Source organism: Choloepus didactylus, chromosome 1, assembly GCF_015220235.1.
Source record: "Choloepus didactylus isolate mChoDid1 chromosome 1, mChoDid1.pri, whole genome shotgun sequence".
Lineage (NCBI taxonomy): Eukaryota > Metazoa > Chordata > Mammalia > Pilosa > Megalonychidae > Choloepus > Choloepus didactylus.
Window position 1 is genome coordinate 210,554,792 of NC_051307.1, and position 26,045 is coordinate 210,580,836.

The 26,045-nt window shown below is 43.9% G+C and overlaps 1 protein-coding gene across 1 annotated transcript in view; it reads right to left on the reverse strand.

Annotated features, from left to right (window-relative positions):
• Nucleotides 1-22,945, reverse strand: part of ARHGEF3 (Rho guanine nucleotide exchange factor 3) — a 342,674-nt gene extending 319,729 nt beyond the window's left edge. The window contains exon 1 of the mRNA XM_037798698.1: nucleotides 22,917-22,945. The gene's annotated coding sequence lies outside the window, so the exon portion shown is untranslated. The remainder of the gene's footprint in view (nucleotides 1-22,916) is intronic.
• Nucleotides 22,946-26,045: the final 3,100 nt, after the last annotated feature.

Genomic DNA, 26,045 nt, shown 5'->3' on the forward strand with positions numbered 1-26,045 from the left:
ACAAAACAAGATGAAATAAAATTGCTACATTCACATTACAAAGCAATAGTCATGAAGACTATCTAGCAACTTTAAAAAAAAAAAAAAAGACTTATGCAGGAATGTCTACTGGAAAAGAACGCACAAAAATATATACACATATTATAATTCACAGATAAGAAAAATGCGGACAAGAAGAATTGTATCATTGATGGCTTTTTAATCTCTATTTTCCAAACTTTCATTTATTTATTGGACAAATATTTATTGAGTATCTACTCTGTGCCAGGTGAGGAGCTGGGGACATGGCACGGAGCAAAACAGAGGAAAACCCCCTGCTCTCATTGAACTTATAATCTAGGGGGGAAGACAGACAACAAACAAGATAAATAAGCAAAACTCCCCCTCTTTCAGATAGCGATAAACAGTAAGAAAAAGAGACAAACCAGGGAAGGGAGGAGAGGAGTGCCCAGCTGCCAGCTTAGATACAAAGGCCAGGAAGGTGGCGTTTGATTAGAGGCTGACGGCAGGGACGGTCCCAGCTGTACAGCTGTGGAGGGAGGTCAAGGGGGTCAGCGAGTGCAAAGGCCTGGGACGCCCAAGCACTGAGGCCAACGTGGCTGCAGCGGAGTAAAGAGGGACCTGGGGACAGGAGTCAGAGAGGGACATGGGCAGGTCACGTGGGGCCTTGCAGGCCGCGAACAGGCTTTGGCTTTCACCACAAGTGAAATGGGGACCACTCGAGGGTTTCAGCAGAGGGGTGATGACCTGCCTGACCCCTTAGGATTCCTCTGACTCCAAATGGAGAACAAGCCCAAAGCTGGCAAAGAAGGGCTGGGAGACCAGTGAAGAGGCCGCCCTAGTGAACAAAGGAGTAGCCATTAACTAAGGTTTAGGAAGAGGTGAGGGAGAGCGAGATGTCCTGGAAACCATGAAGAAAGGGTTTCGAGGAGGAGAAAATGAACAACTGCGTCAAACGCTGCTGAGGGCCAGGTAGGACGGGCCTGAGAATGGGCCACCGGGTCGGGCAACACAACAGTCACCGGAGACCTGGGCAAGAGATTTCAGAAAGCAAGGAGGGAACCCAACCTGATGGGGAGAACGGGCGTGAAAGAATGGGAGGCAAGACACTGCAGTCAGCGAGTCCAGACAATTCTTTCAACAAGTTTTGCTCTAACCTGAAGAGAAATGGGAACACAACTGGGGAAGTGGAGTGAAGAGAGAGCTTTTGTTTGTATAGCTTTATAAGTGGGGAGAAATAACTGCATGTTTGTTTGCTGATGGGGAGACAATGTTCTTGAACATATAACTTACTTTCAAAATAAAAACTATAGTTTTGGGGTGATGAAAATGTTCTGAAATTAGGTAGTAGTGATAGCTGTACAACCTTGTGAATATAATTTTAAAAACTGAATTACACAATATTAAAAGATGGAATTTAAGGTATGTGAATTATATCTCAATAAAAATAAAGTAAAATAAAAACTATGATAAATTTAATCTCTCCTGGATACAATGTTCTCATATACAGGTTGAGTTCTTTCGCAGGCAGCCCAGATACCAATGGTGAGCCTGGTGCCCGTGACCCACAGGTCACCCAGCTATGTGGTAGCTTGCAGCTTGGGAGCGGGAGGCAAGAGTGTCCCCTTTTCAGATGAGACACGTGTTATTAGCACACACAGCCCACTGCAGCTAAACCCACCACTGACCATACAACTGTTAGCTGCAGATAAATGACTCCATTTATGTACGGCCATGAACTCTCAGGTCCCTGGTCTAAAAGCAAAATGTAAGAAAAATTAATGCAACTCAGAGCAAGAAAATCTGTCCCACACCCCCAGCTGCCAACCCATGCTCTCCCCTTGTAATTGTGTGGGAATCAGAGATGGACTTATTTTGCAACCATGGAAGAGAGGGTTTGTGCTGATTTGAATCTATTATGCACCCCACAAAAGCCATGTTCTTTTAATCAAATCTTGTGGGTGCAGATGTATTGTGGGTGGGACATTTTGATTAGATTATTTCCATGGAGATGTGACCCCGCCCATTCAAGACAGGTCTTAATTGTCTTTACTGGCATCCTCTAAGAGAGGATAAAACGCAGAGATAGTTTGAAGAGAGCTCAGAGATCTTACAAAGAAAACACCCAGAGACATTTTGGAGACAGCCATTGAAATCAGAACCAGGAGAGATGCTAAGAGATGAAATCCAGAGTTTGCCCTGGAGAAGCTAAGAGAGGACCCCCAGACACTTAGAGAGAAACGCCTGGGGAGAAACGAGCAAGAACGCTCAGGAGCTGAGAGAGAGAAGCTAAACAGAAGCTAACCCCGGGAGAGCCCCAAAGACTCTAGCCATGTGCCTTCACATGTGACAGAGGAACCCCAGATGCCATCGGCCTTTCCTCAAAGAAGGTATCATCCTATTGAAGCCTTAACTGGGACATTTTCATGGCCTTAGAACTGTAAATTTGTGAACTAATAAACCCCCATTTAAAAGCCAATCCATTTCTGGCATTTTGCCTTCTGGCAGCTTTAACACACCAAAACAGAGTTCTTCCTGAAATTTCCTCTTATTTGTAATATTACACTCCTGCTTTCAACTGCTTCTTGTTTCCTTTCTTCTGAACACCTTCAAACAGTATTTTATTCAACCCCCCAAACAACTGACTTTTCCATCAGAAATCATCCCTAAGGACTTAAACTTGCTAGAAATTTCAAGTCATCAGATACTAAACAAAACAAAACAAAACACACTAACCCACAAATTCAGCAATCCAGGAAGAATAACATGTGTCACATATTGTTCAAAGCAGCCATAGCGAATACATTTGTTTTCAAAATGCAGCTTTAAGTCAAACAAGTGGTATTAATTTTATATCCATTTTGTGGCTAGCTTTCTCATTACATAAGTAATGCCTGATTCAGATATTAAATTATACACTACTCCTTAATTGCTACAGAAGTTAGGTATGTGACCCCAGTTTATACCATGAACCCTTTACAGGACTCAGCTTTCTGGGTTCAAATCCCAGCCCCTCACTGGCAGTGTGACCCTGGGCAAGTTACCACTCTGTGGCTCGGTTTCTCCATCTGTAAAATGGGTGTAATAATACCCACTCATTGGGGTTGCTGTGGGGAGTAAATGAAATGACATCCATAAAGCAAGACTGCACAGGGCTTTTGTGAAATTAAAGCCATGCTGGAGAGAAACAGTCCCCCTCCCACTTGGGAGATGTGTCATAGAGAGGTTACACGAGGTCAGCTCAGCTGCACCTTCTGAGACAGAGCAAGAGCTGAAGCGCCAAACCTCAGCTCTGTAACATGCTTCCTTGTTTTGGAGTTGGATTATATCACTGTGTTTTTCCCCTAACTTTCCATGCACACACGTGTGCACACACACCCCTCACTAAAGAATGGAAAGAAAATTCCTTGAAACTGCCTGCCCTAACAGCCTAGGTAAAGGGAACCTGCTAAGCAGAGAGAGATTTTGAGGATGTAAAAAAAAAGTCTATTACATATAACTTTTTACCCTCCAGAAACAAACTAAAAACCCACTGCAAATCAATGCTTTTTGAAATTGACTTTTTTGAAACAACAGTGATAAATAGCTCCAATCTCACACATACTTTAACACTGTTTTGTTTAAAATGGCAGCTCCTCCCCACAGCTGAGAGTAAGCTAAGTTGGAAGCAGGTTTGAAGTTTCAAAGTGGAGTTTTCCAGGCTGTTTTGTAAGTTTGTAAAGTGATGTTCCTAGGGATACAGATGTAGGTGCTTTGCTTTTTATTTCTTCTTCCTTGAGTATAAAAAGTCGGAGTTGTGCCAAAGCATTATATCTGGACACATAAATGCATGTAGGGGTTTAAACTAACCTTGTAATATGTGACACTATTCCTTTCTTATTTTTATTCCATTCTCCAAACTATGATGCCAATGAATTCTGGGGAAGGAGACAAAAATTGCTTCAGCAGAAGAAACTCTCCCTGATATGAAATCCTACCTCTTCATCCAATTGATAAGACAAGTTAAAATGAGGTTTCGCTCCAATACCCTCCACTACTACCAGGGCTGTGGGGGTCCCCAGTTCTTGCCACAGTTTGCAAGGAGTGGAGGCAGCGGGGTTATGGGAGTTAGGGATCCCCATCAGGCCCTCAGAAAAAAGGAGGTAAGGTCTGCCATATATTCCCTTGCAGCCAGCACCGGATGCAGTCCCATTTCAGAAATTCAGAAGTTAAATGTTTTATCGAGGTTCTCCAGCCATAGTGACCACATGACACTACAGTCTGTCACTTTCTTCAACAAGGAAAAGAGACACAGAGGCCCCTGGATTTCTGCTTCTGCAGCTTGAAGGAGGGGATTCTGAGGGTCTCCTCAGGAGACTCAGCGAGTAAGGGAGCTGGGCAAATGATGTGCCAACCAAAAAGCACTTCAGGATTCAGACTTACTAGTAAGACGGCAAAATCATCCAACCGGTCAGATTCAACGCACTCCTTACCAAAATCCCAACTGCTGTTTTTGAAGAAATTGACAAATTGATCCCAAAATTTATATGGGGATCTAGAATAGCCAAAAAGCCTTGAAAAAGAAGAACAAAGTTCAAGGGCTCACACTTCCCAATTTCAAAATTTACTACATAGTTACAGCAGTCAAGGTAGTGTGGTACTGCAACGAAGTGAATGGACCGTGAGGACAGCAGGTTGAGTGAAATAAACCAGAAATGAAACAACCAACTTTTAATGCCTCACTAGTATAGACTAATAACAATGTTTAAACTCTGAGAATTGAATCTGGGATCATGGGCTGTAAGGAGAAGGCTTATATAAAGTTTCCTGGATTGTAAGCTCTTACAGCAGTCACATGTATTCATGAGTTGTAACAGTTATTTATAAATTTTGAGTTTCTGAGCTGTTTTGTTTGTGACGTGGTTGGTCCCTGGAGCTTCAGGTGTCTGTGTGGCACCTGGGACTCAGAGCCAGAATTCGGCAGCTTTGAGCGTCGGCACTGCCCCATGAACCAACTGCTAAAGAGGCTAAAAAGGAGATCAGACTTCGATTGGAGATATAAATGAAATGAACTTGGTTGAGATGGGGGTAGATCCAATTAAAGGGTACAGGATGATGCTAACATGTTTTAAAACTTTGACTTCTGTGTGGGACCAAGGGAAGAGACGGTTATATGGTACAAAGTCTATATTTTCTGTAGCACACTATATAATTTAACTTGTATGGTCAGATTACTCAAATGCCATAATTACATGGAATCTTAACTAGGGAGTGAGACCTTGTTGTTTGCACAGGTTAGCATGAAGCCCCAATACAACCCAGAGCAATTTGGGCAGAGAATAAAAAGTATTTACAAAGCTCCCTTGAGGAACTGTGGAAAAATGTGGAAATATTAAACTTCCCCAGCTGGGGAATTCTTGATATTCTCGCAAGCACTGGGGACCACCAGCTTAGTAGGCTGAGCTCTCAATCTTGGGGCTTGCCCTCACAAAGCTTGATACTGCAAAGGAGAGGCTAAACCTACTCATAATTGAGCCTAAGAGTCACCCCCAGAGAAGCTCTTTTGTTGCTCAGATGTGGCTTCTCTCTTTAAGTCAACCTGGCAGGTAAATTCACCATCCTGCCCCTATGTGGGACATGACTCCCAGGGGTATCAATCTCCCTGGCAATGTAGAAGCTCTGACAGAGAAGCCAGAAAATCTCAGAAAGAAGGCACACAGAAGCTAAGAGAGACAGAAGCTAAAAGAGAAACACGCAGAAGCTCAGAGAGGGCAGCTGAAGCCAGAGGCTGGAAGCAACAAAACGCAGGAGAGAAAGGAGAGACCAGCAGACACCATGCACCTTCCCATGTGACAGAGGGGCTCAGGATGTCCCTGGCCTGTCCTCAGAGTCCAGGTATTATCCTGCTGATGCCTTGATTTGGATATTTTCACAGCCTCAGAATTCTAAACTTGTAAGTTAATAAACTCCCATTGTAAAAACCAACCCATTTCTGGTATATCACATTTCATCAGCTTTAGCAAATAAAACAAGCACCCAGTTAGGAAAGGGGTGGGAACAGGTCTTCAGCTGAGATCTCATGTAGGCTATCTCCAGGATCTCATGCCATGTTAAATAATGAAGGTCATCAATTGATCAATCAATTGATGGAGAGTGGAATGCATGCATCTCCTGGTACATGATCTTACACATGTTCATTGCTTTATTTTTTTTCCTTCAAAAGCCCTGGTTGAAAATTCATAGAGTCAGAAACTAGAATAGAGGTTAACAGGGGCTGGGGTAGGGTATAGAGAGTTAATGCTCAATTTCTAGAGAGTTTTCTATTTGGGGTAATGAAAAAGTTTTGGTAATGAATGGTGGTGATGGTAGCACAACAATGTGAATATAATTAGTACCAGTAAGTTATATATTTGAACATGGTTAAAAGGAGAAAGTTTATGTTGCTTATGTTACAGAACAAATTTTTTTAAAAACCATAGGACTGAGAGAAACTAAGATGGAGGCTAGGTGAGACAGGGTGAGAAAACACCTCTGTGAAAAATACTAGATAAAAACCAGAGGGTGACCCAGAATACCGGTTACAGCGATGTGCCAGCTGGACGAGGTCTCCTAGTTCCAAAGGGGCCGTATACTTGGTGAAACCGGGAGTCTGCATTCTGAAACGAGTGAGTGAGCTGGCTGGAAGACCCGCAGCCACGCGGCAGTCTGGGGGAGCCGGGGTTTGGCGTTTGGAGACCGACAGGTTCTTTAAAAAAAAAAAAAAGTGTGGGGGGGAACCCAGGAGCGCCTGCAGCAGCGATAGTGGAAACCAAGCAGTAAAACACAGCAAGAGGGGGCTGGGCCGGCCTCTCGGTGTCTGGTCTGGAAGATAGACTGCTGCAGATACCCTCAGGGCTGCGAGAACGGAGGGGAGAGCCAGAAGCAAAAAGAAACCCTGCGGCTAGCAGCTGGCTCCCCGGAAGGCTGGATAAATGGCATCTGTGAGTCACCTATACCCCTCAAGTCAGTTCTCCACCTTGTCCCCGCAGGACACAAGCCCACAGCCCAGAGCCCCGCCAGTTGTCTCGGAGCTGGGAAGGAGGAACTGTGCGAGGATGGGGGTGTGGAGACACCCCGTTCGGCCATCTTTGCATCAGGCTGAAAGCAAGCTGGCACGGCCTGGAGGCCCAGGGCTTCCCTTGAGGGACGGCGCACACTGGTGATATAGCAAGGCATTCCCTCAGTAGAGGTCCTGGAGGATCGCGGCTGGGCAGGGGGACCCGCTTGGAGAAGGCAGGGACACTACGCCAAGTCTGGTGGTTTGTGGGACAGTGAGAGAGAGGGTCTGGGGCTGAAATGAAATGAAATGAAGCCTTAGACTCTTGCGGCGGCCTTTAATCTCCAGGAACCTGGGGGATTTGAATATTAAAGCTGGCATTCCTCCCTGGCCACCCGTACACATGCCCCACATTCAGGGCGGACGGCTCCAGCAACACACCCAAACTGAGTTCTCCAACTGAACCCCACAAGAATCATTTCCCCACACACCACGGGGACAAGGTGGAGAACTGACTTGAGGGGTATAGGTGACTCACAGACGCCATCTGCTGGTTAGTTAGAGAAAGTGTACACCACCAAACGGTGTTTCTGAAAAATTAGACAGGTATCTTTTTTTATAACTTGAAAGAACCCTATCAAGCAAAGCAAATGCCAAGAGGCCAAAAACAACAGAAAATCTTAATGCATATGATAAAACCAGACGATATGGAGAATCCAACTCCAAACACACAAATCAACATATCAGAAGAAACACTGTACCTCGCACAATTAAACAAAGAACTACAATCGAGGAACAAAAACATGGCAAAGGATTTAAAGGACATCAAGAAGACCAAGGCCCAGGATATAAGCAACATAAAGAAGACCCTAGAAGAGCATAAAGAAGACATTGCGGAGGCGGGGCAAGATGGCAGACTGGTGAGCTGTATGTTTTAGTTACTCCTCCAGGAAAGTAGGTAGAAAGCCAGGAACTGCGTGGACTGGACACCACAGAGCAATCTGACTTTGGGCATACTTCATACAACACTCATGAAAACGTGGAACTGCTGAGATCAGCGAAATCTGTAAGTTTTTGCGGCCAGGGGACCCGCACCCCTCCCTGCCAGGCTCAGTACCGTGGGAGGAGGGGCTGTCAGCTCCGGGAAGGAGAAGGGAGAACTGCAGTGGCAGCCCTTATCGGAAACTCATTCTACTGATCCAAACTCCAACCATAGATACACTGACACCAGACACCAGAGAATCTGAGAGCAGCCAGCCCAGCAGAGAAGAGACAGGCATAGAAAAAAAACAACACGAAAAACTCCAAAATAAAAGCGGAGGATTTTTGGAGTTCTGGTGAACATAGAAAGGGGAAGGGCAAAGCTTAGGCCCGAACTCAGGCTCTGAGGCGCATATGCAAATCCCAAAGAAAAGCTGATCTCTCTGCCCTGTGGACCTTTCCTTAATGGCCCTGGTTGCTTTGTCTCTTAGCATTTCAATAACCCATTAGATCTCTGAGGAGGGCCCTTTTTTTTTTTTTTTTTAATCCTTTTTTCTTTTTCTAAAACAATTACTCTAAGAAGCCCAATACAGAAAGCTTCAAAGACTTGCAATTTGGGCAGGTCAAGTCAAGAGCAGAACTAGGAGAGCTCTGAGACAAAAGGCAATAATCCAGTGGCTGAGAAAATTCACTAAACACCACAACTTCCCAAGAAAAGGGGGGTGTCCGCTCACAGCCATCATCCTGGTGGACAGGAAACACTCCTGCCCATCGCCAGCCCCATAGCCCAGAACTGCCCCAGACAACCCAGTGTGACGGAAGTGCTTCAAATAACAGGCACACACCACAAAACTGGGCGTGGACATTAGCCTTCCCTGCAACTTCAGCTGATTGTCCCAGAGTTGGGAAGATAGAGCAGTGTGAATTAACAAAGCCCCATTCAGCCATCATTTCAGCAGACTGGGAGCCTCCCTACACAGCCCAGCAGCCCAGAACTGCCCTGGGGGGACGGCACTCACCTGTGACATAGCACAGTCATCCCTCAACAGAGGACCCGGGGTGCACGGCCTGGAAGAGGGGCCCACTTGCAAGTCTCAGGAGCCATACGCCAATACCAAGGACTTGTGGGTCAGTGGCAGAGACAAACTGTGGCAGGACTGAACTGAAGGATTAGACTACTGCAGCAGCTTTAAAAACTCTAGGATCACCACGGAGATTTGATTGTTAGAGCCACCCCCCCCCGACTGCCCAGAAACACGCCCCATATACAGGGCAGGCAACACCAACTACACACGCAAGCTTGGTACACCAATTGGACCCCACAAGACTCACTCCCCCACTCATCAAAAAGGCTAAGCAGGGGAGAACTGGCTTGTGGAGAACAGGTGGCTCGTGGACGCCACCTGCTGGTTAGTTAGAGAAAGTGTACTCCACGAAGCTGTAGATCTGATAAAGTAGAGATAAGGACTTCAATTGTTCTACAAATCCTAAAAGAACCCTATCAAGTTCAGCAAATGCCACGAGGCCAAAAACAACAGAAAATTATAAAGCATATGAAAAAACCAGACGATATGGATAACCCAAGCCCAAGCACCCAAATCAAAAGATCAGAAGAGACACAGCACCTAGAGCAGCTACTCAAAGAACTAAAGATGAACAATGAGACCATAGTACGGGAGACAAAGGAAATCAAGAAGACCCTAGAAGAGCATAAAGAAGACATTGCAAGACTAAATAAAAAAATGGATGATCTTATGGAAATTAAAGAAACTGTTGACCAAATTAAAAAGATTCTGGACACTCATAGTACAAGACTAGAGGAAGTTGAACAACGAATCAGTGACCTCGAAGATGACAGAATGGAAAATGAAAGCATAAAAGAAAGAATGGGGAAAAAAATTGAAAAAATCTAAATGGACCTCAGGGATATGATAGATAATATGAAACGTCCAAATATAAGACTCATTGGTGTCCCAGAAGGGGAAGAAAAGGGTAAAGGTCTAGGAAGAGTATTCAAAGAAATTGTTGGGGAAAACTTCCCAAATCTAAACAACATAAATACACAAATCATAAATGCTCAGCGAACCCCAAATAGAATAAGTCCAAATAAACCCACTCCGAGACATATACTGATCACACTGTCAAACACAGAAGAGAAGGAGCAAGTTCTGAAAGCAGCAAGAGAAAAGCAATTCACCACATACAAAGGAAACAGCATAAGACTAAGTAGTGACTACTCAGCAGCCACCATGGAGGCGAGAAGGCAGTGGCACGATATATTTAAAATTCTGAGTGAGAAAAATTTCCAGCCAAGAATACTTTATCCAGCAAAGCTCTCCTTCAAATTTGAGGGAGAGCTTAAATTTTTCACAGACAAACAAATGCTGAGAGAATTTGCTAACAAGAGACCTGCCCTACTGCAGATACTAAAGGGAGCCCTACAGACAGAGAAACAAAGAAAGGACAGAGAGACTTGGAGAAAGGTTCAGTACTAAACAGATTCGGTATGGGTACAGTAAAGGATATTAATAGACAGAGGGGAAAAATATGACTAACATAAACCAAAGGATAAGATGGCTGACTCAAGAAATGCCTTCACGGTTATAACGTTGAATGTAAATGGATTAAACTCCCCAATTAAAAGATATAGATTCGCAGAATGGATCAAAAAAAATGAACCATCAATATGTTGCATACAACAGACTCATCTTAGACACAGGGACACAAAGAAACTGAAATTGAAAGGATGGAAAAAATATTTCATGCAAGCTACAGCCAAAAGAAAGCAGGTGTAGCAATATTAATCTCAGATAAAATAGACTTCAAATGCAGGGATGTTTTGAGAGACAAAGAAGGCCCCTACATACTAATAAAAGGGGCAATTCAGCAAGAAGAAATAACAATCGTAAATGTCTATGCACCCAATCAAGGTGCCACAAAATACATGAGAGAAACACTGGCAAAACTAAAGGAAGCAATTGATGCTTCCACAATAATTGTGGGAGACTTCAACACATCACTCTCTCCTATAGATAGATCAACCAGACAGAAGACCAATAAGGAAATTGAAAACCTAAACAATCTGATAAATGAATTAGATTTAACAGACATATACAGGACATTACATCCCAAATCACCAGGATACACATACTTTTCTAGTGCTCATGGAACTTTCTCCAGAATAGATCATATGCTGGGACATAAAACAAGCCTCAATAAATTTAAAAAGATTGAAATTATTCAAAGCACATTCTCTGACCACAATGGAATACAATTAGAAGTCAATAACCATCAGAGACTTAGAAAATTCACAAATACCTGGAGGTTAAACAACACACTCCTAAACAATCAGTGGGTTAAAGAAGAAATAGCAAGAGAAATTGCTAAATATATAGAGACGAATGAAAATGAGAACACAACATACCAAAATCTATGGGATGCAGCAAAAGCAGTGCTAAGGGGGAAATTTATAGCACTAAACGCATATATTAAAAAGGAAGAAAGAACCAAAATCAAAGAACTAATGGATCAACTGAAGAAGCTAGAAAATGAACAGCAAACCAATCCTAAACCAAGTAGAAGAAAAGAAATAACAAGGATTAAAGCAGAAATAAATGACATAGAGAACAAAAAAAACAATAGAGAGGATAAATATCACCAAAAGTTGGTTCTTTGAGAAGATCAACAAGATTGACAAGCCCCTAGCTAGACTGACAAAATCAAAAAGAGAGAAGACCCATATAAACAAAATAATGAATGAAAAAGGTGACATAACTGCAGATCCTGAAGAAATTAAAAAAATTATAAGAGGATACTATGAACAACTGTATGGCAACAAACTGGATAATGTAGAGGAAATGGACAACTTACTGGAAACATATGAACAACCTAGACTGATCAGAGAAGAAATAGAAGACCTCAACCAACCCATCACAAGCAAAGAGATCCAATCAGTCATCAAAAATCTTCCCACAAATAAATGCCCAGGGCCAGATGGCTTCACAGGGGAATTCTACCAAACTTTCCAGAAAGAACTGACACCAATCTTACTCAAACTCTTTCAAAACATTGAAGAAAATGGAACACTACCTAACTCATTTTATGAAGCTAACATCAATCTAATACCAAAACCAGGCAAAGATGCTACAAAAAAGGAAAACTACCGGCCAATCTCCCTAATGAATATAGATGCAAAAATCCTCAACAAAATACTTGCAAATCGAATCCAAAGACACATTAAAAAAATCATACACCATGACCAAGTGGGGTTCATTCCAGGCATGCAAGGATGGTTCAACATAAGAAAAACAATCAATGTATTACAACACATTAAAAACTCGAAAGGGAAAAATCAATTGATCATCTCAATAGATGCTGAAAAAGCATTTGACAAAATCCAACATCCCTTTTTGATAAAAACACTTCAAAAGGTAGGAATTGAAGGAAACTTCCTCAACATGATAAAGAGCATATATGAAAAACCCACAGCCAGCATAGTACTCAATGGTGAGAGACTGAAAGCCTTCCCTCTAAGATCAGGAACAAGACAAGGATGCCCGCTGTCACCACTGTTATTCAACATTGTGCTGGAAGTGCTAGCCAGGGCAATCCGGCAAGACAAAGAAATAAAAGGTATCCAAATTGGAAAAGAAGAAGTAAAACTGTCATTGTTTGCAGATGATATGATTTTATATCTAGAAAACCCTGAGAAATCGACGATACAGCTGCTAGAGCTAATAAATTTAGCAAAGTAGCGGGATACAAGGTTAATGCACATAAGTCAGTAATGTTTCTATATGCTAGAAATGAACAAACTGAAGAGACACTCAAGAAAAAGATACCATTTTCAATAGCAACTAAAAAAATCAAGTACCTAGGAATAAACTTAACCAAAGATGTAAAAGACCCATACAAAGAAAACTACATAACTCTACTAAAAGAAATAGAAGGGGACCTTAAAAGATGGAAAAATATTCCATGTTCATGGATAGGAAGACTAAATGTCATTAAGATGTCAATTCTACCCAAACTCATCTACAGATTCAATGCAATCCCAATCAAAATTCCAACAACCTACTTTGTAGACTTGGAAAAGCTAGTTATCAAATTTATTTGGAAAGGGAAGATGCCTCGAATTGCTAAAGACACTCTAAAAAAGAAAAACAAAGTGGGAGGACTTACACTCCCTGACTTTGAAGCTTATTATAAAGCCACAGTTGCCAAAACAGCATGGTACTGGCACAAAGACAGACATATAGATCAATGGAATCGAATTGAGAATTCGGAGACAGACCCTCAGATCTATGGCCGACTGATCTTTGATAAGGCCCCCAAAGTCACTGAACTGAGTCATAATGGTCTTTTCAACAAATGGGGCTGGGAGAGTTGGATATCCATATCCAAAAGAATGAAAGAGGACCCCTACCTCACCCCCTACACAAAAATTAACTCTAAATGGACCAAAGATCTCAATATAAAAGAAAGTACCATAAAACTCCTAGAAGATAACGTAGGAAAACATCTTCAAGACCTTGTATTAGGCGGCCACTTCCTAGACTTTACACCCAAAGCACAAGCAACAAAAGAGAAAATAGATAAATGGGAACTCCTCAAGCTTAGAAGTTTCTGCACCTCAAAGGAATTTCTCAAAAAGGTAAAGAGGCAGCCAACTCAATGGGAAAAAATTTTTGGAAACCATGTATCTGACAAAAGACTGATATCTTGCATATATAAAGAAATCCTACAACTCAATGACAATAGTACAGTCGGCCCAATTATAAAATGGGCAAAAGATATGAAAAGACAGTTCTCGGAAGAGGAAATACAAATGGCCAAGAAACACATGAAAAAATGTTCAGCTTCACTAGCTATTAGAGAGATGCAAATTAAGACCACAATGAGATACCATCTCACACCGGTTAGAATGGCTGCCATTAAACAAACAGGAAACTACAAATGCTGGAGGGGATGTGGAGAAATTGGAACTCTTATTCATTATTGGTGGGACTGTATAATGGTTCAGCCACTCTGGAAGTCAGTCTGGCAGTTCCTTAGAAAACTAGATATAGAGTTACCATTCGATCCAGCGATTGCACTTCTCGGTATATACCCGGAAGGTCGGAAAGCAGTGACACGAACAGATATCTGCACGCCAATGTTCATAGCAGCATTATTCACAATTGCCAAGAGATGGAAACAACCCAAATGTCCTTCAACAGATGAGTGGATAAATAAAATGTGGTATATACACACGATGGAATACTACGCGGCAGTAACAAGGAACGATCTCGTGAAACATATGACAACATGGATGAACCTTGAAGACATAATGCTGAGCGAAATAAGCCAGGCACAAAAAGAGAAATATTATATGCTACCACTAATGTGAACTTTGAAAAATGTAAAACAAATGGTTTATAATGTAGAATGTAGGGGAACTAGCAATAGAGAGCAATTAAGGAAGGGGGAACAATAATCCAAGAAGAACAGATAAGCTATTTAACGTTCTGGGGATGCCCAGGAATGACTACGGTCTGTTAATTTCTGATGGATATAGTAGGAGCAAGTTCACAGAAATGTTGCTATATTAGGTAACTTTCTTGGGGTAAAGTAGGAACATGTTGGAAGTTAAGCAGTTATCTTAGGTTAGTTGTCTTTTTCTTACTCCCTTGTTATGGTCTCTTTGAAATGTTCTTTTATTGTATATTTGTTTTCTTTTTAACTTTTTTTTCATACAGTTGATTTAAAAAAAGCGAAAGTTAAAAAAAAAAAGAAAAAAAAAAAAAGAGGCAGCCTACTCAATGGGAGAAAATATTTGGAAACCATTTAATTTCTGGGATAAATAAAAAGATCCTACAACTCAATGATAAAAAGACAATCCAATTAAAAAATGAGTAAAAGATATGAACAGACATTTTTCCAAAGAGGATATACAAGCGGCTAAGAAACACATGAAAAGATGTTCAACATCACTAGGTATTAGAGAAATGCAAATCAAACCTACAATGAGATATCATTTCACACATATTAAAATGGCCACTATTAAAAAAAACTGCAAGGGTTGGAGAGGATGTGGAGAAATAGGAACACTTATTAACTGTTGATGGGAATGTAAAATGGTACAGGCTCTGTGGAATACAGTTTGGCAGTTCCTCAAGAAGCCAAGTATAGCAATGCCGTACAATCCAGCAACTCCACTACTGGGTATATACTCAGAAGAACTGAAAGCAGGGATGTGGATATCTGCACACTGATGTTCATATTGGCATTATTCACAATTGCCAAAAGATGGAAACATCAGGTGTCCATCAACCAGTGAATGGGTAAACAAAATGTGGTATATACATATGACAGAATGTTATGCAGCTGTAAGAAGAAATATAGTCATGACAGATGTGACTACATGAATTAATCTTGAAGACATTATGCTGAGTGAAATACATCAGACACAAAAGGACAAATATTGTATGACCTTGTTAATGTAAACTAAATAAAAGTAGCAAACTCATGATGTGACTATCTAAAACATAGGTCACCAGAAGATAGAATAGGGCAGAGAATGGGGAGCTGATTTTTAAATTGTGCAGAATATGTAATAAAGTTATTGTAAATGTTTGGTGGAGGTGAAGGGAGCATATTATAGTAACTGTAACCAATAGCGATGACACATGGTATGATTGGGGTTGAAAGGGAAAGTATAGGGTTGTGTATATAAATAGAAGAAAAGTCAGAGGATGAAACATGGGACTCTGCAACACAGAGATCCCTCTTGAGGGTGAAAATGTTCTAGAATTCATTGTGATGATGAATGCACAACTCTGTGAATACATTAGAAGATATTTTTCATACACTTTAAAAGGATTGTATGGTATGTCGATTTATCTCAATAAAACTGCTTTTAAAAAAAAAAAGAAGACATTGCAAGAGTAAATAAAAAAATAGAAGATCTTATGGAAATAAAAGAAACTGTTGGCCAAATTAAGAAGACTTCACAATTCACAATACAAGACTAGAGGAAGCTGAACAATGTCTCAGTGCCCTAGAAGTCCACAGAACAGAAAATGAAAGAACAAAAGAAAGAATGGAGAAAAAAATCGAAAAAATCGAAATGGATCTCAGGGATACGACAGATAAAATAAAACGTCCAAACTTAAGACTCATTGGCGTCCCAGAAGGGGAAGAGAAGGGTAAAGGTCTAGAAAGAGTATTCAAAGAAATTGTTGGGGAAAACTTCCCCAACCTTCTACACAATATAAATACACAAAGCATAAATGCCCAGCAAACTCCAAATAGAATAAATCCAAATAAACCCACTCCGAGACATATTCTGATCAGACTCTCAAATACTGAAGAGAAGGAGCAAGTTCTGAAAGCAGCAAGAGAAACGCAATTCACCACATACAAAGGAAACACAAGACTAAGTAGTGACTACTCAGTGGCCACCATGGAGGCGAGAAGGCAGTGGCATGACATATTTAAGATTCTGAGAGAGAAAAATTTCCAACCAAGCATACTTTATCCAGCAAAACTCTCCTTCAAATTTGAGGGAGAGCTTCAATTTTTCACAGACAAACAAATGCTGAGAGAGTTTGCCAATAAAAGACCTGCCCTACTTCAGATACTAAAGGGAGCCCTACCAACAGAAAAACAAAGAAAGGAGAAAGAAATACAGAGAATTTTAACTGGCATATATAGTACCTTACATCTCAAATCACCAGGACGCTCATTTTTCTCTAGTGGTCACGGATCTTTCTCCAGAAGGGACCATAAGCTGGGACATAAAACAAGCCTCAAGAAATTTAAAATAAAAAAAAAATTGAATATACTCAAAGCACATTCTCCAACCACAATGGAATACAAATAGAAGTCAATAATTTTTGAACTGTAACTCCACTGTTACTTCCTACATGATATAAAATACACAAACTCTAATGACAAATCAGTGGTTTTGAATTCAATGTAAAATATGTAATTTTAGACAACTATATAAAGGTGGGGGGATGGAGGAGTATAGGAACATAGTTTATGTGTCCTATTGAAATGAAGGTGGTATCAAAGAAAAACAAGATTGATATGGATTTAAGAGGTTAATTTTAAGCCCCACAGTAAACACAAAGAAATTATCAAAGAATATAATCATAGAGATGAAAAGCAGAGTTTGGGTTAAGAGAAATGGGGGAAGGGGCAATGGGGAGTTAAGAAAGGAGTGTAGGGTTGCTGTTTGAGGTGAAGGGAAATTTCTAGTAATGGATGGTGGGAAAGAGCATTAAAACATTCTAAATGTGATTAATCCCACTAATGGAAGGCTAAGGAGGGGGTGAAATGGGAAGATTTAGGCTGTATATATATTTCCACAATTGGAAAGAAAAAAAAAGACAGTCTAAATAGATGATAACTGAATGCCAAGGATGAATTTGGATGGGATTGGAGGATAGAGGACAGGTGGCTCAAAGAGACACAGTTGAGACATAAGGAAAAGGAAATATAGAATGTAAGCTTTGTATCATTGTTGAATCTCTTGTACTTCTTAGCTGCGCTTAACAGGATTGCATAAAAGAATGTTCTTGTTCATGGGAACTGTATACGTGAATTATAGTGTATGTTCAAGGATGTGTGCAGCTAGCTCTCATATGTCCAGAAGACAGAGCAATAGATGACGGATGATAGATAGGGAGGGAGGGAGGGAGGGAAAGAAATAGCGATGTGACAGCAGGTTAAAGTTGGTGGATTGAGCTATCGGGGGAGGGGGGTCAGGGTATGATGGAGTTCTGTGTATGGGGTTAGTATTGTTTTTGCAACTGTTCCCATAACTTTGAATTTATTTAAAAAAAAAAAAAAATAGGACTATACAACACATGAACCCTAATGTAAACTATGGACTGTAGTTAACTATAATTATAATAATATTGTTTCATCAATTGTAAAAAAAAAAAGGTATCACACTAATTGCAAATGTTAATACTAGGGAAAACTATGTGTGTGGGGGGTTATAATGGGAACTCTGCAATTTCTTCATGATTTTTTGTAAACTTACAACTTCTCTAATTGAAAAAATTAAAAAAAAAAAAAAAAAAAAAAAAGAGCCCTGCTGAGTAACTACTTTCCCTCTAGGTGGTTCCCTCCAGATGATCAGGTGGATCTACCCAAATGAGCCAAAAGCAGAGGGAGTACATGGCCACAGCAGATAGAGGGAGGCGAGTCTCATTCTGCATAGGGTTCTAAATTCCAGTAGCACCTCCTGGTCTCATGCCACTCCCCAGGAAATACCATCACTCCCGGTTCCTTCTTCTGTAAAGGAAAGTGCAAGCTTTCTGGTCAACCATCACAGCACACACTGCTGAGATCTTACTCCAGCCACTTTCTAGGACCTGGGCAGGTGAGGCTATACCGCCTCATTTCCTCACCCCTTTTCCCAGTGAAATAGACCATGTCTGTGACTCAAGAGCTGACTGGCTACCCCGGGAGCTTGTCCACAACCCCAGGCTCCCTTTGCATGGAATGGTCTTCCCCTAGATATCCACCTGGCTGCGCTCTCACTCATTCATTCAGGTTTCTGCTCAAATGCCAACTCCTAGAGAGAACCTTCCTGACCTACACTAGTTCTGCCTCCATCTTGGTCACTCTAGATGCCTTTACGTGGCTTAATTTTCTTCATTACATTGATTACACTACCCAATATCATAGTATCGATCTGTCTATTGTCCATCTTCATCACTAGGATGTAAACTCCACAAGGGAGGAACATGGTTTTCTTGACTGCTGTGTGGCCAGTGCCAGGACACTGCCTGACAAAGAGTCACCTTCCATAAATGTTTCTTGATTGAACAAGGTAAACAAACTGAGCTGAGTGGCTAAGGAACATGTGTAGATATGACCTCAATTAAGTACCTTGAATAAGTCTTACCCAGTTCTTTTTTATTTTTTAAGAAAAAAATGTATACCCATTTTTATAATTGAATGAACAATTTTCACCACAGCAAAGAAAAAAGTAAAGCTTGTCTCCAAACCTCCCCATAGCAGGCACCACTCCATCCACAAACCAGTAGTCTTCCACGTGGAAACTTGGACTTACCCAATAATTTAGAATTAAATATAAAACACTTCATTTTCACTCCAAATTTCTACCTGTATGTGCAAGGTGATAAAAATCAGAGAATATTTCTGCAAACCACTAAAAAAATGGATCCAAAGAGCAATTTAAAATATATAGCTAGTGCCACAATTAATACATTGACTAAGTAATGATTTGGAAAAATCCAAATAAAGAACAAAAGAATGAGAAATGGAGTCCCCCATCCTCAACACAGTTACAGGGACCTGAATGATAAAGAACTTGACCTCAAAGCTTTCTGAGCTATAGCAATGGCCTTTTCCCTTGATGCCTCTTTGCCTCAGGCCCTCTCTGGTGACACATACACAATATCACATTGAGTTCTCATCAGGGGCTTGGGAACCTCGGTGATAGCAGAGAAGTAGAGACATCTCTCTGGGATGGATATTGAGGGATGAAGGGTGACCAGAATGCCAAGTGGACAAGAAGGAATAGGAGTGATTAGTATGCAGAAGTCTGGAGGTCACATCTTGTCTTTATCAGAGGGGCTACAGGGTATATATACCTGGTTCTCTGAACCTCATATCTTTTCTCCATTGGTACAGTCTGTCTTGGGAGCCAATGAGTTCCCTGTCCTTGGAGGATTCAAGCTCAGGTTAAGCAACAACCAGGAAGAGATAGTACAAAGGTGATTCCAATCAGAGGTTGAACTTTGTGGCACTGAAGGACACTTGTATGATGGTTAGGTTCATGCGTCAACTTGGCCAGGTGATGGAGCCCAGGTGTCTGGTCAAGCAATCAATGGCCTAACTGTTACTGCAAGGACATTTGTGTCTGGTTAATAAACCAGAAGGCTGGTTTATTAAATCAGCAGTCAATTGACTGCACCTGTGACTGATTACATCAATGAAGGGCGTGTCTTCCACAATGAGAGAATTCAGTCAGCTGGATTTAATATAACCAGTTGAAGACTTTTAAAGAAGAGAGAGAGAGAGGACCTTCACTTCTTCGGCTAGCCAGCAAAGTGTTTCCTGAGGAGTTCATCAAACACCTTCATTGGAGTTGCCAGTTTGCTGCCTGCCCTACAGAATTTGGACTCATGCCTCCCCACAGTTGTGTGAGACACTTTTATAAAATCTTATATTTACAGATATCTCTTGTTGTTCTGTTTCCCTAGAGAACCCTAACTAATCCAACTTTTAACCCTGAGTTTCTGATGAACAGTCAGTTCCTTTTCATTTCATTTATTAAAAGTTCTCCAGTCTCACCTCACTTCATTCAAAGGATGCTCGTTCATACCACTCACGAACATTTATTAGGCAGCTACTATGTGCCATGGGCCAGGGTTCAATGGTGAACCAGGCAACACCTCTATTTTCTTGGATTTTACATTCTCCTGGGTGGATGAAGACAATAAACTCATACATAGATATCTGAATAAGATAATTTCAAGTAAGCACTATGTGTAAAATACAAAGGGAGAATGTGAGAGAAACTGATTGGGGTGGGGGCTGCTTTGGACAGAATGGTCTGGGAAACCTCTACAGAGGAAACATCTGAGCTGAAGGACAAGACACAGGAAGGAATGTTGGGAGAGCATTCTCAATAGAGGGAACAGTACAAGCAAAAGCCCTGAGAAGGTTGATGACAACTTGAGCTCAAATTTTCATGAATTGCAGGCCATCCTAATGTCACCAACACTGGCCAATAGTCCCCACCCCCACAGCCTGCCTCTCCTTTCCCAGTTGACCCATTTATCAGATTTTCTCAAGTCAAGGCAGATCTGAGCTTTTCACTGGAAGGTGTGCTCCGAGCAAGGGCACAAAGGAACACATGTCCTGGGGCACAGGTACCATTTACATCTTGACCCCCTAAAAATCCGGGCCTGCCCTGGACAGGGGATGAAGACCCACACCCCCTACCAGCAGTTCCATGTCCACTTTTGTGGGGTGCAGGCCTCCTGGAGGATACAATGGAAGGCAGAAACCCTTCTGGAAAAATATACACCTGCACTCTGAGCATCTCATGGACATTTCAGGAGGTTCCTGGGTTCCCAAGTTCAGAACTGCCATCTGTGTTTACCAACACCAAAAAGAGAAGCTAAACTGGTATAACCCAGGGAGACTCCACTGGCGGAAGGGGCAAGGATGGTGCCCACGTGGATCTCTGCTGGAGGTTAATGAATGAATGAGGGAGACATGACTCAGGCCACTGGGCCCACAGAGTCTGGAGGACATCAGCCCATCAGGGTCCAGGGCCAGAAGGAATTTAAGAAAAGCCTCTCCCTACAGAGGCAAACATCTAGTCAACACCCCAGAGTTTCCAGAGAAGGTAATGGACACCCCATTTCCCAAAAGCGTCCTTGTTTTAGTTTGCTTGGCTGCTCAAGCAAAAACCATGCAATGAGTTGGCTTAAACAATGGGAATTTCTCACAGTTTTGAGGCTAAGTCCAAATCGAGACCTCATCAAGGTGGTGGGTTCTTCTCAAAGGCTAGAGTTCTGGGGCTGGCTGCAGGTGATCCATGAGCCTGGGTTCCTCTGTCACATGGTAATACACGTGGCAGCCTCTCCTGGCCCCTTCTGAGTTCTGCTGACGTTCAGCTTCTTGTTCTAGGTAGCTTTCTCTCCTATCTTTCTGAATTTCATCCTACTTATAAAGGACTCCAGTAGTAGCATTAAGACACATCCTAATTGAAATGGGCCACACCTTAACTGAAGTAATCTCACCAAAAGGTCCTACTTACAATAGGTTCATACCCACAGGAATGGATTAAGTTTAAGAACATGTTTTCCTGGGGTACAGTCAGCTCCAAACCATCACAGTCATTCACAGAGTTCATCTCTTACTCCACATTCTGAAATGCACTTTGTGCAACACCCTGGGAGGTATTACTACAAAGCCCAAGGAAAAGGGATCCCAGAGCTGCAGGGAACATCACTGCTACTATGTAACAAGTTTGCAGGGGAAGGGGAAGGACCACGAGCTTGCACACTCGCCTCATCAGAGAGCTAGGGGCATGAAAGCCCTGTTAGACCCATATCAGCGATAATTACAAGAACAGCTAACACATGGAGAACTTATTTTGCACCAGCCTCTAAGTGCTTTAACTTTACACAGCCCTTTGAAGTTTGTACAATTATCACTCCCATTTTACAGATAGGGATACTGGCACAGATAGGTGAAGTAACATGCCAAAGACCACAATGCTAGGACAAAGATATAGCAAAGCTCTCCTCTTTCACATCCCAGTGAAGAATGCTTCCGTATGTGGGTAATGTATGAAATGTTTAAAAATAAGTTTCTGCAGGTTCGTCCGGGACTACTACTGTTTGGCAGTTCTCACATCTTGCCCAGTACTGGAAGCCAGCCTGGTTTACGCATAAATCCAGCAAGCGTAGACCTCTAGAACAAGGCTCTCCGTCTCTGCAACTTTCAAAGCAAGGATGAGTTCGCTGACAGGGCAAGCGCAGCTCTTTTCCAGTCGCAAAGCCCAAAGGAACCCGAAAACCCAGCTCTGTCACGCTTGAGAAAACTCTCACCCATCTCAGTTACAAGGCTTCAATGTTCACCTTAATCCCTGGCGTCCACCAGCCTCACCGCATTTCTCAGGATGGTCTGGCCCTGCAGTTTTAAAAGACGCAGCCGCTAGCATTAGGGCGCCGGCGGGCCCGGAACGGCGGCTGCCACCCCACGCGCTCAGAACCCCGCTGCCCCGCTGCGAAGTGACGGCGGCCGGGCTAAGCCTCCACCAGCAGCGCCCGACGCGACGCTGACCCGCAAGAGCCCCGGCGGGGCTGGAGAGGCGCCGACCGGCGAGGACTCCCGGGAAACCCGAGGGAAAGGGGCTGCTCCCGGGGACAGGTGGTACCTCCTCTCCGGAAGTAGCTGGGGAAAGTTCGCCCAAGAGCCACCAGAGGACACACGTCAAGGTCTCCAGTGGAGGCGGCGGCCGACTGGGGCTGGCGGTGGCACTGCCCACCTGCGCCGCGCCCCAGTGCGCCTCCCAGCGCTCCGCTGGTGGATCAAAGCAGGAGGCGATCCGGCCCGCGAAAGTGTCCAGTTCCGGGCTGTCCAGCGGGACAGTGTCCAGCTGGGGAGCATCTAGCGGTGTGTGTGCGGGCAGGGGGGTGGAGGGTCCCGGCTGGCCGCCTGCACTCACCCCAGCGTCCGTGTAGGCTCTGACCCGCCAGGCTGGGGAGCGCACCGCGGCTGCGGCACTGGTGGCGGCGGCGGCGGCGGCGGCGGTGTGGGCGGCTCCCCGGGGCGGAGCGGCTCCCGCGGGCGGGGCGGGGCCGGGCCGGGGGCGGGGAGACCGCGCGGGCCACGTGTGCCGGGGGGCGGGCCGGAGACCCCCGCGGTCCCCTGGACCCGGGCGTGCGGGATCCGGACGCGTCCACACCGGGCTCCATTTCCTCGGATTCTCCCGGAAGGCACTGAAGCACGGGGAGGGGACCCCACCCCCTAGGCATCCACCACCTCCTAAACTGCACTCGGACAGAGAGAATTTATCAGCTCAGAGTAGGATCGCGCAGCCAGGCGGAAACCCCGGAGGCAGCTCGCGGAACAAGTATCCGGGCGGGCGGGGTCTATCTGCCCCGGCGGGCGAGGGCCAGCGCCTGCTCGTGGAGCCCCGTCTCCCGCCCTAGGCTGACCTTGAGGGTGTCAGGTCTCACCCAAGGCTTACTTTCCTCTACTGGAAAATGGAGGTGAGAATGAGGACGAGCCGAGAGCAGCGCGAACCACGCCTGTCTGTGGGCGGATGCCGAGCCTGGGGGAGGGGGCGGCAGCTAGCAGGGGCCTGGGTCATCTGTGCGGAAATCGACACGGGAATCGCAATAAAACTGTTTTCTGCATTCATTCCTCAGTCATGCAATCAACAGGTGATCACCTACCGTCCTCAGAACCTCATGAAATCAGGAATAAAGAATGCTATTATGAACGTATGAACTGTAATGATAAAAAAATAAATAAAATATCAGGTGCACATTTTAGGTGCTTAATCTAATTTGACCTTCCCAACAGCCTTCTGAGCTGTAGGGGTTGTGCAGGTGTCACTTCTTTCTTAGTTGAGGAAACTGAAGCTTAGAGAGGTGAAGCAAGCCCCCAGGTTACTGGAAGGACCCCAGAGATCATTGACTGATGTCTTCATTGACAGACCAGAGAGCTTCGGCTAAAGATGCCAAGTTTCCTGTCCCTGTTGACCCTCCGGCAAGTAAGTGGCAGATCCAGGGCTCGGACCGGGCCTCCTACCTCTCTCCATGCAGTGATTTCCATCGTTGAGGCCTCCCTGGGAGGCCAGCTGTCCTGACAGCGGCCACCAGGGTGTAGATCTTCCAGTTCAGCCCTGTGAAAAGCAGTGCAAGGTGTTCAGAACTCCATCTAGCACAGCCAAGACCTTCCTCACTGTGGCCTCCATCTCCTAGTGCTGGGTGGCCTCCTCCTGGCCCACAGACCACCCTTGGGGCCAGAAACTGAAGCTCTGGAGCAAACCAACTTTCATTCCAATGGCTGCACCTTCATTCCACTGCCACTTAGAAAGGACTCCTTCACCCCCAAGCCCAGAGCCTCATGACCCTTCTGTTTTCTGTTCAGGGAACAAATACTCTCCCCGATACTCCATTTCCACCAAAGTCATGGGCAAAACCTGTGTTTCAACCCGGGTCTTCAACCTTTCCCCCAAGAACCTCTTTTATTTATCTGCCTCCCTCATACTCTGATCCCTACTACAACCAGCAGTGTTTACTAAGTAATAATAAAGCGATTTCTACCTCCTCCTCAACCCAGAGCTCAGCAGGCACTTCAGACCCACAAGTCAAAGCCTGATGTTCTACCCAGGCAGCCTAGTCAAAGGTAAATTTCTATTTCTATTAGAAATCCAACCTAACAACTATTTGAGCATCTGCTACGTGTCACACACTGTCCCAAGACAGACAGTCCCCGACTCCCAGAACTCAGGAGCTGATGAGGAGACAGGTGTCCACCAGGCAGTTAGGGAGCAGGATGTGGTGGGAAACTCTGAGGCCTTGGGAGGCTCCCTTTGGGCAGTGGGCCTAGGCTGAGCCCCACTAAACAGGGTGGCAACCAGGCAGGGAAGAGGTGGGAAGAATGGGAGGTGTGGAAGCCCAGAGCGGGGAGAGCCAAGGAAAACTTCCGGAAGGTGATGCAGAGGGGCAACGGGCAGAATGAGGCTGGAGGGGCCTTGATGCCCACAGTGAGACACCAGATCTTGACCACTGAAAGGTTTAGGCAGAGGAGTGATACGATCAGACCTGTGGTTTGGAGAGATCACACTGGATGCTGAGTGAGGAATGGATACAGTGGGTGAAAGTCTCTGAAGCGTACAAAAAGGCAACGTGCATTTTTATTATTACTAACAAGCAAACTCCTTGACTCCATTTGTTTTATAATTTAGGATTTCCAGAAAGCGGGATGTATCTGCAATGCACTATTGAAGCATTAAATTGCTTGGAAACAAAGTGGTTCAAACCCACAGCCCCCTCTCCATCCATGCTTGGCCCTGTGACTATGTTGGGAGAAGGGAAAGGAGTGGAGTGGGGTTGGGGAGGCTTGGTTCTGGACTCAGGTTGGGAGTCTATTGGGAAAGAGAAGATGATGCACTCAAGGAGAGTCCTTTGGCTGGCAAAGCGGGTAAGGGATAAGCAGGAACCATGGGTTACTATCCCCTGAGATTGGAACTCAGGGAGAGGCCAGAAGACATTGGTGATCAACAACCTTTTCTCCTTTGAACTGTCAGTTCATGAGGGCGCTTCTTGAATACAATTGTCTCCCCTAACTCTGCAGGACAGGATGGGGTGGGACTAGGGCAGATACCTCACTAAATCATCAAGAGGGAAAGCCAGAATGTCTACAGGAAATCCCCAAGTGGCCTGTGGGAGGGGAAGATAGTGAGCTATAACCAGTGGGAACCACAGTCAGCCACATCCAGACACGGAGCGGGAAAGCAATGGGGAGGGGCCAGCAGCACACCTGGGGAAAG